This window comes from Cherax quadricarinatus, chromosome 3 (genome assembly GCF_038502225.1).
Source record: "Cherax quadricarinatus isolate ZL_2023a chromosome 3, ASM3850222v1, whole genome shotgun sequence".
Lineage (NCBI taxonomy): Eukaryota > Metazoa > Arthropoda > Malacostraca > Decapoda > Parastacidae > Cherax > Cherax quadricarinatus.
In genome coordinates, this window is record NC_091294.1 from 68,860,430 (window position 1) to 68,873,800 (window position 13,371).

The window sequence follows — 13,371 nt, forward strand, 5'->3', positions numbered from 1 at the left end:
TACACAATAGGGTACATACATACACATGCACACATGGGCACACATATGCAGAATGCGCATGCAAGAATACATACACACTACACATGCGCACGTGTACATATACACACGCATACAAATTTGTATAGATTTACCGTCATAACTAAAGTGATATGTTAATTTTGCGTACAATGAAGGTAGAGGAGGCTGGGCTTGTGAAATATTGAGATAACTTACCTGAGATAGCGCAGGGATTAGAAATAATATAAGACGCGGCTAGTTGAAGTGTGGGGGTGGATGGTGGTAGGACAGGAGGGTCGAGGCACGTCAACAGTGAGCAGCAGACAGTAAGAAGATCTAGCATTGTGGTGGGCGGGGGTGGCACTGGTGCCAGCAGCAGCAGCAGCAGCAGCAGCAGCAGCAGCAGCAGGAGGAGGCAGCAGCAGCAACGGTCCTTCAGTCTTCACTGAACAGTGGTGGAGTGACTGTCTTGGATTATCCCAGGTTATCTGTGACTTGTTACAGTGACCACAACACAACAGTGATGGGAGGATGATATCTCAGTACCATGGTCACGCAATATTAACTAGTGTTACACTCGAACTTTAAAAAAGACAATACGTATATACAATAAGGAGATAAAGACAACATGATGGTAAGTCCAGTCGCAGATACAGTGTATTTCTCCAGACTCTGGATATATATATTGTGGGAGTTGTAATGGATGACTTTGTTGTGTGTTTGATTGTAGAGTCAAGTTATGTGTTTATATGATGTACCAGACTGTAAGACGACTCACTGGTCATGTTAGTAAGTACTTACTTACCAGACTCTAAGATGACTCAATGGTCATGTTAGTAAGTACTTACTTACCAGACTCTAAGATGACTCACTGGTCATGTTAGTAAGTACTTACTTACCAGACTCTAAGATGACTCAATGGTCATGTTAGTAAGTACTTACTTACCAGACTCTAAGATGACTCAATGGTCATGTTAGTAAGTACTTACTTACCAGACTCTAAGATGACTCAATGGTCATGTTAGTAAGTACTTACTTACCAGACTCTAAGATGACTCAATGGTCATGTTAGTAAGTACTTACTTACCAGACTCTAAGATGACTCAATGGTCATGTTAGTAAGGACTTACTTACCAGACTCTAAGATGACTCAATGGTCATGTTAGTAAGTACTTACTTACCAGACTCTAAGATGACTCAATGGTCATGTTAGTAAGTACTTACTTACCAGACTCTAAGATGACTCAATGGTCATGTTAGTAAGTACTTACTTACCAGACTCTAAGATGACTCAATGGTCATGTTAGTAAGGACTTACCAGACTCTAAGACGACTCAATGGTCATGACAGTAAGTACTTACCAGACTCTAAGACGACTCACTGGTCATGTTAGTAAGTACTTACTTACCAGACTCTAAGATGACTCAATGGTCATGTTAGTAAGGACTTACCAGACTCTAAGACGACTCAATGGTCATGACAGTAAGTACTTACCAGACTCTAAGACGACTCACTGGTCATGTTAGTAAGTACTTACTTACCAGACTCTAAGATGACTCAATGGTCATGTTAGTAAGGACTTACCAGACTCTAAGACGACTCAATGGTCATGACAGTAAGTACTTACCAGACTCTAAGACGACTCAATGGTCATGTTAATAAGTACTTACCAGACTCTAAGACGGCTCACTGGTCATGTTAATAAGTACTTACCAGACTCTAAGATGACTCAATGGTCATGACAGTAAGTACTTACCAGACTCTAAGACGACTCAATGGTCATGTTAATAAGTACTTACCAGACTCTAAGACGGCTCACTGGTCATGTTAATAAGTACTTACCAGACTCTAAGATGACTCAATGGTCATGACAGTAAGTACTTACCAGACTCTAAGACGACTCAATGGTCATGTTAATAAGTACTTACCAGACTCTAAGACGACTCAATGGTCATGTTAATAAGTATTTACCAGACTCTAAGACGACTCAATGGTCATGTTAGTAAGTACTTACCAAACTTTAAGATGACTCACTGTACCTGTACTCCCTGGAACGCAGGCGGGAGAGATACTTGATTATATACATCTGGAAAATCCTAGAGAGACTAGTACCGAACTTGCACACGAAAATCACTCACTACGAAAGCAAAAGACTTGGCAGACGATGCAACATCCCTCCAATGAAAAGCAGGGGTGTCACTAGCACGTTAAGAGACCATACAATAAGTGTCAGGGGCCCGAGACTGTTCAACTGCCTCCCAGCATACATAAGGGGGATTACCAATAGACCCCTGGCAGTCTTCAAGCAGGCACTGGACAAGCACCTAAAGTCGGTACCTGACAAGCCGGGCTGTGGCTCGTATGTTGGATTGTGTGAAGCCAGCAGTAACAGCCTGGTTGATCAGGCCCTGTTCCACCATGAGGCCTGGTCACAGACCGGGCCGCGGGGGCGTTGACCCCCGGAACTCTCTCCAGGTAAACTCCAGGTCATGTCAGTAAGTACTTACCAGGCTCTAAGACGACTCAATGGTCATGGCAGTAAGTACTTGCTAGACTCTAAGACGACTCACTGGTCATGTCAAGATAAGATAAGATAAGATTTCGTTCGGATTTTTAACCCCGGAGGGTTAGCCACCCAGGATAACCCAAGAAAGTCAGTGCGTCATCGAGGACTGTCTAACTTATTTCCATTGGGGTCCTTAATCTTGTCCCCCAGGATGCGACCCACACCAGTCGACTAACACCCAGGTACCTATTTGCTGCTAGGTGAACAGGACAACAGGTGTAAGGAAACGTGTCGAAATGTTTCCACCCGCCGGGAATCGAACCCGGGCCCTCCGTGTGTGAAGCGGGAGCTTCAGCCACCAGGCCACCGGGCCAGTAAGTACTTACCAGACTCTAAGACGGCTCACTGGTCATGTCAGTAAGTACTTACCAGACTCTAAGACGGCTCACTGGTCATGTCAGTAAGTACTTACTAGACTCTAAGACGACTCACTGGTCATGTCAGTAAGTACTTACTAGACTCTAAGACGACTCACTGGTCATGTCAGAATATTTCCAACTAGAGTATTTTAGTCTTCATGTTAGTTATAAAATTAGATGAGAATGTCTCATATATTTTGAAAAGCTGCTACCTCAGCAGAATATTTAAATCAGACTAAAACTAGATCAAACCTACAACCAAATTACCTGTTATTGATGGATAATGAGAACCTTCAAAACTAGGGAGGCCAAGCCCATGATGACACTCTTCAGGTCACTTGTTCTATCTAGGCTGGAATATTGCTGCACACTAACAGCACCTTTCAAGGCAGGTGAAATTGCTGACCTAGAAAATGTACAGAGAACCTTCACGACACACACAACTGTGATAAAACACATCAATTACTGGGAGCGCTTGAAGTTCCTAAACCTGTATTCCCTGGAACGCAGGAGGGAGAGATACATGATTATATACACCTGGAAAATCCTAGAGGGACTAGTACCGAACTTGCACACGAAAATCACTCACTACGAAAGCAAAAGACTTGGCAGACGATGCACCATCCCCCCAATGAAAAGCAGGGGTGTCACTAGCACGTTAAGAGACCATACAATAAGTGTCAGGGGCCCGAGACTGTTCAACTGCCTCCCAGCACACATAAGGGGGATTACCAACAGACCCCTGGCAGTCTTCAAGCTGGCACTGGACAAGCACCTAAAGTCAGTTCCTGATCAGCCGGGCTGTGGCTCGTACGTTGGTTTGCGTGCAGCCAGCAGCAACAGCCTGGTTGATCAGGCTCTGATCCACCAGGAGGCCTGGTCACAGACCGGGGCGCGGGGGCGTTGACCCCCGGAACTCTCTCCAGGTAAACTCCAGTATGTTATAATTACGTTCTCTGAAGACAGGATGACTGCAAGTGATGATTATTTTACAGAAGCTAAAAATATTACAACAGTAAAGTTGATCTGAAGAGATAATGAAATGTTAAGGTGAGTGATGATCTCTGGATGACCAGGTCACAGGATCTCTGGATGACCAGGTCACAGGATGATCTCTGGATGACCAGCTCACAGGATGATCTCTGGATGACCAGGTCACAGGATCTCTGGATGACCAGGTCACAGGATGATCTCTGGATGACCAGCTCACAGGATGATCTCTGGATGACCAGCTCACAGGATCTCTGGATGACCAGGTCACAGGATGATCTCTGGATGACCAGCTCACAGGATCTCTGGATGACCAGGTCACAGGATGATCTCTGGATGACCAGCTCACAGGATCTCTGGATGACCAGGTCACAGGATGATCTCTGGATGACCAGGTCACAGGATGATCTCTGGATGACCAGCTCACAGGATCTCTGGATGACCAGGTCACAGGATGATCTCTGGATGACCAGCTCACAGGATCTCTGGATGACCAGGTCACAGGATGATCTCTGGATGACCAGCTCACAGGATCTCTGGATGACCAGGTCACAGGATGATCTCTGGATGACCAGCTCACAGGATCTCTGGATGACCAGGTCACAGGATGATCTCTGGATGACCAGGTCACAGGATGATCTCTGGATGACCAGCTCACAGGATCTCTGGATGACCAGGTCACAGGATGATCTCTGGATGACCAGCTCACAGGATCTCTGGATGACCAGGTCACAGGATGATCTCTGGATGACCAGCTCACAGGATCTCTGGATGACCAGGTCACAGGATGATCTCTGGATGACCAGCTCACAGGATCTCTGGATGACCAGGTCACAGGATGATCTCTGGATGACCAGCTCACAGGATCTCTGGATGACCAGGTCACAGGATGATCTCTGGATGACCAGCTCACAGGATCTCTGGATGACCAGCTCACAGGATCTCTGGATGACCAGGTCACAGGATGATCTCTGGATGACCAGGTCACAGGATGATCTCTGGATGACCAGCTCACAGGATGATCTCTGGATGACCAGCTCACAGGATCTCTGGATGACCAGGTCACAGGATGATCTCTGGATGACCAGCTCACAGGATCTCTGGATGACCAGGTCACAGGATGATCTCTGGATGACCAGCTCACAGGATCTCTGGATGACCAGGTCACAGGATGATCTCTGGATGACCAGCTCACAGGATCTCTGGATGACCAGGTCACAGGATGATCTCTGGATGACCAGGTCACAGGATGATCTCTGGATGACCAGCTCACAGGATCTCTGGATGACCAGGTCACAGGATGATCTCTGGATGACCAGCTCACAGGATGATCTCTGGATGACCAGGTCACAGGATGATCTCTGGATGACCAGGTCACAGGATGATCTCTGGATGACCAGGTCACAGGATGATCTCTGGATGACCAGCTCACAGGATGATCTCTGGATGACCAGGTCACAGGATGATCTCTGGATGACCAGGTCACAGGATGATCTCTGGATGACCAGGTCACAGGATGATCTCTGGATGACCAGGTCACAGGATGATCTCTGGATGACCAGGTCACAGGATGATCTCTGGATGACCAGGTCACAGGATGATCTCTGGATGACCAGGTCACAGGATGATCTCTGGATGACCAGGTCACAGGATGATCTCTGGATGACCAGGTCACAGGATGATCTCTGGATGACCAGCTCACAGGATGATCTCTGGATGACCAGGTCACAGGATGATCTCTGGATGACCAGCTCACAGGATGATCTCTGGATGACCAGCTCACAGGATGATCTCTGGATGACCAGCTCACAGGATGATCTCTGGATGACCAGCTCACAGGATGATCTCTGGATGACCAGGTCACAGGATGATCTCTGGATGACCAGCTCACAGGATGATCTCTGGATGACCAGGTCACAGGATGATCTCTGGATGACCAGGTCACAGGATGATCTCTGGATGACCAGGTCACAGGATGATCTCTGGATGACCAGGTCACAGGATGATCTCTGGATGACCAGGTCACAGGATGATCTCTGGATGACCAGGTCACAGGATGATCTCTGGATGACCAGGTCACAGGATGATCTCTGGATGACCAGCTCACAGGATGATCTCTGGATGACCAGGTCACAGGATGATCTCTGGATGACCAGCTCACAGGATGATCTCTGGATGACCAGCTCACAGGATGATCTCTGGATGACCAGGTCACAGGATGATCTCTGGATGACCAGCTCACAGGATGATCTCTGGATGACCAGGTCACAGGATGATGATTCAATATACAGTTATATCCCATCTAATCGATGTTTGGATCAAATTAAGGTATCTAACTCTCTGACAGAGAGTTAGATACAGTGTTGAGAGTTTTCTCCCCACAGAGCTGCTGCCACTCAGAAAGACAGTTTGTTTTTCTGTGTTTTCCATGCCTGTGTGTTGCAGCTAGCAGGGCCCAGGATGCTGTTCTCTCAAGAACTGTTTACTCAGATTATCCCGGCAGAGAGAGTAACCTCAAGAACAGTTAAACTGTAAACCCGAGAGGGTCATGCAGCATCACCCAGTAAAGCCAGTATGGGATATTTGGACTGGTATACCAGCTAGTAAGGTTTTAGCCACAAGAGTTGACTTCCAGGAACACTGAGGCAATACTTGAAGACTGACACACTTCTCCAACATTTGGGTATCTTTATTGTGGAAACGTTCGGCCAGCCATTGGCTTCATCAGTCCAATACAAGGAAGAAAAGTGGATAAAAAGGAGGAGTTTGAGGGACTGATCGCCTCACACTCCTCCTCCTCTGTTTCCACCGTTCTTCCTTGTGTTGGACTGATGAAGTCACTGGCTGGCCAAACTTTTCCTAAATAAAGAATCCTAAATATTGCACAACTGTCTCATTTTTCAGTAATGGTTGTTACACTCGCCACACACCTGCCACTCGCCACACACCTGCCACTCGCCACACACCTGCCACTCGCCACACACCTGCCACTCGCCACACACCTGCCACTCGCCACACACCTGCCACTCGCCACACACCTGCCACTCGCCACACACCTGCCACTCGCCACACACCTGCCACTCGCCACATACCTGCCACTCGCCACACACCTGCCACTCGCCCACACACCTGCCACTCGCCACACACCTGCCACTCGCCACACACCTGCCACTCGCCACACACCTGCCACTCGCCACACACCTGCCACTCGCCACACACCTGCCACTCGCCACATACCTGCCACTCGCCACACACCTGCCACTCGCCACACACCTGCCACTCGCCACACACCTGCCACTCGCCACACACCTGCCACTCGCCACACACCTGCCACTCGCCACACACCTGCCACTCGCCACACACCTGCCACTCGCCACATACCTGCCACTCGCCACACACCTGCCACTCGCCACACACCTGCCACTCGCCACACACCTGCCACTCGCCACACACCTGCCACTCGCCACACACCTGCCACTCGCCCCATACCTGCCACTCGCCACACACCTGCCACTCGCCACACACCTGCCACTCGCCACACACCTGCCACTCGCCACACACCTGCCACTCGCCACACACCTGCCACTCGCCACACACCTGCCCCTCGCCACACACCTGCCACTCGCCCACACACCTGCCACTCGCCCACACACCCGCCACTCGCCCACACACCTGCCACTCTCCACACACCTGCCACTCGCCACACACCTGCCACTCGCCACACACCTGCCACTCGCCACACACCTGCCACTCGACACACACCTGCCACTCGCCACACCTGCCACTCGCCACATACCTGCCACTCGCCACACACCTGCCACTCGCCACACACCAGCCACTCGCCACACACCTGCCACTCGCCACAAACCTGCCACTCGCCACACACTTGCCACTCGCCACACTCGCCACATACCTGCCACTCGCCACACACTTGCCACTCGCCACACACCTGCCACTCGCCACACACCTGCCACTCGCCACATACCTGCCACTCGCCCACACACCTGCCACTCGTCACACACCTGCCACTTGCCACACACCTGCCACTCGCCACACACCTGCCACTCGCCACATACCTGCCACTCGCAACATACCTGCCACTCGCCACACACCTGCCACTCGCCACATACCTGCCACTCGCCACATACCTGCCACTCGCCACACACCTGCCACTCGCCACACACCTGCCACTCGCCACATACCTGCCACTCGCCACATACCTGCCACTCGCCACACACCTGCCACTCGCCACATACCTGCCACTCGCCACACACCTGCCACTCGCCACACACCTGCCACTCGCCACATACCTGCCACTCGCCACACACCTGCCACTCGCCACATACCTGCCACTCGCCACATACCTGCCACTCGCCACATACCTTCCAATCGCCCACACACCTGCCACTCGTCACACACCTGCCACTTGCCACACACCTGCCACTCGCCACACACCTGCCACTCGCCACATACCTGCCACTCGCAACACACCTGCCACTCGCCACACACCTGCCACTCGCCACACACCTGCCACTCGCCACACACCTGCCACTCGCCACATACCTGCCACTCGCCACATACCTGCCATTCGCCACATACCTGCCACTCGCCACACACCTGCCACTCGCCACATACCTGCCACTCGCCACACACCAGCCACTCGCCACACACCTGCCACTCGCCACACACCTGCCACTCGCCACACACCTGCCACTCGCCACATACCTGCCACTCGCCACACACCTGCCACTCGCCACACACCTGCCACTCGCCACACACCTGCCACTCGCCACATACCTGCCACTCGCCACACACATGCCACTCGCCACACACCTGTCACTCGCCACACACCTGTCACTCGCCACACACCTGCCACTCGCCACATACCTGCCACACGCCACACACCTGCCACTCGCCACACACCTGCCACTCGCCACACACCTGCCACTCGCCACATACCTGCCGCTCGCCACATACCTGCCACTCGCCACACACCTGCCACTCGCCACATACCTGCCACTCACCCACACACCAGCCACTCGCCACACACCTGTCACTTGCCACACACCTGCCACTCGCCACATACCTGCCACACGCCACACACCTGCCACTCTCCACACACCTGCCACTCGCCACATACCTGCCACTCGCCACATACCTGCCACTCGCCCACACACCTGCCACTCTCCACACACCTGCCACTCGCCACATACCTGCCACTCGCCACACACCTGCCACTCGCCCACACACCTGCCACTTGCCACACACCTGCCACACGCCACACACCTGCCACTCTCCACACACCTGCCACTCGCCACATACCTGCCACTCGCCACATACCTGCCACTCGCCCACACACCTGCCACTCTCCACACACCTGCCACTCGCCACATACCTGCCGCTCGCCACACACCTGCCACTCTCCACACACCTGCCACTCGCCACATACCTGCCACTCACCCACACACCTGCCACTCGCCACACCTGCCACTCTCCACACACCTGCCACTCGCCACATACCTGCCACTCGCCACATACCTGCCACTCGCCCACACACCTGCCACTCGCCACATACCTGCCACTCGCCACATACCTGCCACTCGCCCACACACCTGCCACTCTCCACACACCTGCCACTCGCCACATACCTGCCACTCGCCACACACCTGCCACTCGCCCACACACCTGCCACTCGCCCACACACCTGCCACACACACCTGCCACGCCACACACCTGACACTCGCCACACACCTGCCACTCGCCACATACCTGCCACTCGCCACACACCTGCCACTCGCCCACACACCTGCCACTTGCCACACACCTGCCACACGCCACACACCTGACACTCGCCACACACCTGCCACTCGCCACATACCTGCCACTCGCCACACACCTGCCACTCGCCACATACCTGCCACTCGCCACACACCTGCCACTCGCCACACACCTGTCACTCGCCACATACCTGCCACTCGCCACACACCTGCCATTCGCCCACACACCTGCCACTCGACCACACACCTGCCACTCGCCACACACCTGCCACTCGCCACACATCTGCCACTCGCCACACACCTGCCACTCGCCCACACACCTGCCACTCGCCCACACACCCGCCACTCGCCACACACCTGCCAGTCGCCACATACCTGTCTTCCAGGACAGCACCAGCACCAGGTACTGTCTTCCAGGACAGCACCAGCACCAGGTACTGTCTTCCAGGACAGCACCAGCACCAGGTACTGTCTTCCAGGACAGCACAGCACCAGGTACTGTCTTAGAGGACAGCACCAGCACCAGGTACTGTCTTCCAGGACAGCACCAGCACCAGGTACTGTCTTCCAGGACAGCACAGCACCAGGTACTGTCTTCCAGGACAGCACAGCACCAGGTACTGTCTTCCAGGACAGCACCAGCACCAGGTACTGTCTTCCAGGACAGCACAGCACCAGGTACTGTCTTCCAGGACAGCACCAGCACCAGGTACTGTCTTCCAGGACAGCACCAGCACCAGGTACTGTCTTCCAGGACAGCACCAGCACCAGGTACTGTCTTCCAGGACAGCACCAGCACCAGGTACTGTCTTCCAGGACAGCACCAGCACCAGGTACTGTCTTCCAGGACAGCACCAGCACCAGGTACTGTCTTCCAGGACAGCACCAGCACCAGGTACTGTCTTCCAGGACAGCACCAGCACCAGGTACTGTCTTCCAGGACAGCACCAGCACCAGGTACTGTCTTCCAGGACAGCACCAGCACCAGGTACTGTCTTGCAGGACAGCACCAGCACCAGGTACTGTCTTCCAGGACAGCACCAGCACCGGGTACTGTCTTCCAGGACAGCACAGCACCAGGTACTGTCTTCCAGGACAGCACAGCACCAGGTACTGTCTTCCAAGACAGCACCAGCACCAGGTACTGTCTTCCAGGACAGCACAGCACCAGGTACTGTCTTCCAGGACAGCACCAGCACCAGGTACTGTCTTCCAGGACAGCACCAGCACCAGGTACTGTCTTCCAGGACAGCACCAGCACCAGGTACTGTCTTCCACGACAGCACCAGCACCAGGTACTGTCTTCCAGGACAGCACCAGCACCAGGTACTGTCTTCCAGGACAGCACCAGGTACTGTCTTCCAGGACAGCACCAGTACCAGGTACTGTCTTCCAGGACAGCACCAGCACCAGGTACTGTCTTCCAGGACAGCACCAGGTACTGTCTTCCAGGACAGCACCAGCACCAGGTACTGTCTTCCAGGACAGCACCAGCACCAGGTACTGTCTTCCAGGACAGCACCAGCACCAGGTACTGTCTTCCAGGACAGCACCAGCACCAGGTACTGTCTTCCAGGACAGCACCAGCACCAGGTACTGTCTTCCAGGACAGCACCAGGTACTGTCTTCCAGGACAGCACCAGCACCAGGTACTGTCTTCCAGGACAGCACCAGCACCAGGTACTGTCTTCCAGGACAGCACCAGCACCAGGTACTGTCTTCCAGGACAGCACCAGCACCAGGTACTGTCTTCCAGGACAGCACCAGGTACTGTCTTCCAGGACAGCACCAGGTACTGTCTTCCAGGACAGCACCAGGGGTGACAGCTACATCTGACCCACGTCCTTCCCTGTTTCTCTTACCAGACTGTCAAATTTTGCTTCTGATCTGGTGTTTCTTAATGGAAGGTTTGAATTAGTTTAGGGCTGTACAAGTCCTCATGTATAGCGTTACTGAAGCTAAAGCTTTGTACAGCTTTAAAAATAAGTTAGACAAGTACACGAGAGGGTGTGGGTGGTGTGAGTTAGACCTACCTAACTTGGGCCAGTACTCCTACCACTAAGCTCCTTTCTCACGCTTTTTATTTGCTATTTTTATTAAAGAAAATGGGATATTAGTGCCCAGGTGATCACTTATGAATTTCTTTTATTCGTTTCAAATTATCTTTCTAATATTTAACTGCAATGTAAGTTCTGCTGTACTCTGCATTATTTCCTTTTTCCATGTTTACTGAGGTGACGGGACTGCAAGATCCTCTCTTTAATCTTATTGTAAAAACTCACCAAACCATACCACGGGCGGGGATTGAACTCGTGGCGAGTGAGTGGTAAACCTGCACGTCAGTGTGTAAGCCACTGGACCAGCTGGCAATATTATGATTCATCCAACAGTTATACAGTATTTATACACCATAGATAGGTTACCATGGGCCTCCACTGTGACCTCAGATGCAAATTTTTACAGATGAATCTCCCGGCAGCGAACTCTAGCTCTAGCCCCCTCAGAGCCGTCATCATGACTCACGACTCACGCGCCACGAGTTCAAACCCCACCCGTGGTATGGTTTATTACCAGTATATCTCCTTTATTATAACCGATTTTTACACAGTTGTTTTACTTAGTTATTTTAACTCTAAGTTTTAAATAATAATATATTACAAGGATTTCAATGAAAATAAGTGACTTTGTCTGACTTTTGTGGATTATTTCAGATAATTACCTTATGTATGATCATTTTTCTTATGTGTACATGTGCCTAAATAAGTGTTGGACAGGTAAGCCAGTGGAAGGCCTCGGTCAGATGACTAAAAGCTCCAGCTGCAGGTCATTATATAACTAATACCAGCATCAGGAAACACTTGTCCTGTTTCCTGACGAACTTGACCTAAGTCTCAGTAGATATCTAGTGGTGAACATATTGATGGAACGTGATAATAATATAAAATACTGGCTGATAAGCAAGACTGTTGTGAGTGGGACTTACACATGACTTAACACGTTTATCAAAGTTTATTCTGCCTTGAGTGACATTGTGGGTTGGGCGAATATTTTTGGGGCCAGTAGACCTGCTGTAGTGTTCCTCCTTTCTTATGTTATTATGCAACAGGTAGGTATCTTTTTTTTCCGAAACGTTTTACCTACACAGTAGACTTCTTCAGTCGAACACAGAGGCAGCAGCAGCACCAGTAGAGATGTACAGACGACATAATCAGTCCGTCACCCACCAGGTACTTACGTCCTTAAAAACTAGTCAATATTATATAGAGAAAAGTTTGTATTAATTTTCACCTTTATAGGACCCAGTTGCCCATCTTTCATGGACATTATTATTATTATTATTATTATTATTATTATTATTATTATTATTATTATTATTATTATTATTATTATTATTATTATTACTATTATTATTATTATTATTATTATTATTATTATTATTATTATTATTATTATTATTATTATCAAAAAGAAGCGCTAAGCCACAAGGGCTATACAGCGTCTTTCATGGACAAAACTGGGAATATTAAAATACTGATTTACACGGGATAAATCGAGTGTGTGACAACTTGCTTCACCTTCGACGCTGATAACTTAGTAAGCAAATCGTGCGGAGTTTCAAACTTAATTTACTGGTGTATTTTAGGATATTGTTCTCTAGTGTAACAAGACAGATCTCTTCAGT

General features: G+C 50.8%; 1 protein-coding gene across 5 annotated transcripts in view; it reads left to right on the forward strand.

The window, feature by feature from the left end:
- Positions 1 to 419: 419 nt before the first annotated feature.
- Positions 420 to 13,371, forward strand: part of per (period circadian regulator) — a 172,905-nt gene continuing 159,953 nt past the window's right edge. For all 5 annotated transcript variants that reach the window (XM_070092108.1, XM_070092127.1, XM_070092122.1 and 2 more), the window contains exon 1: positions 420 to 631. The gene's annotated coding sequence lies outside the window, so the exon portion shown is untranslated. The remainder of the gene's footprint in view (positions 632 to 13,371) is intronic.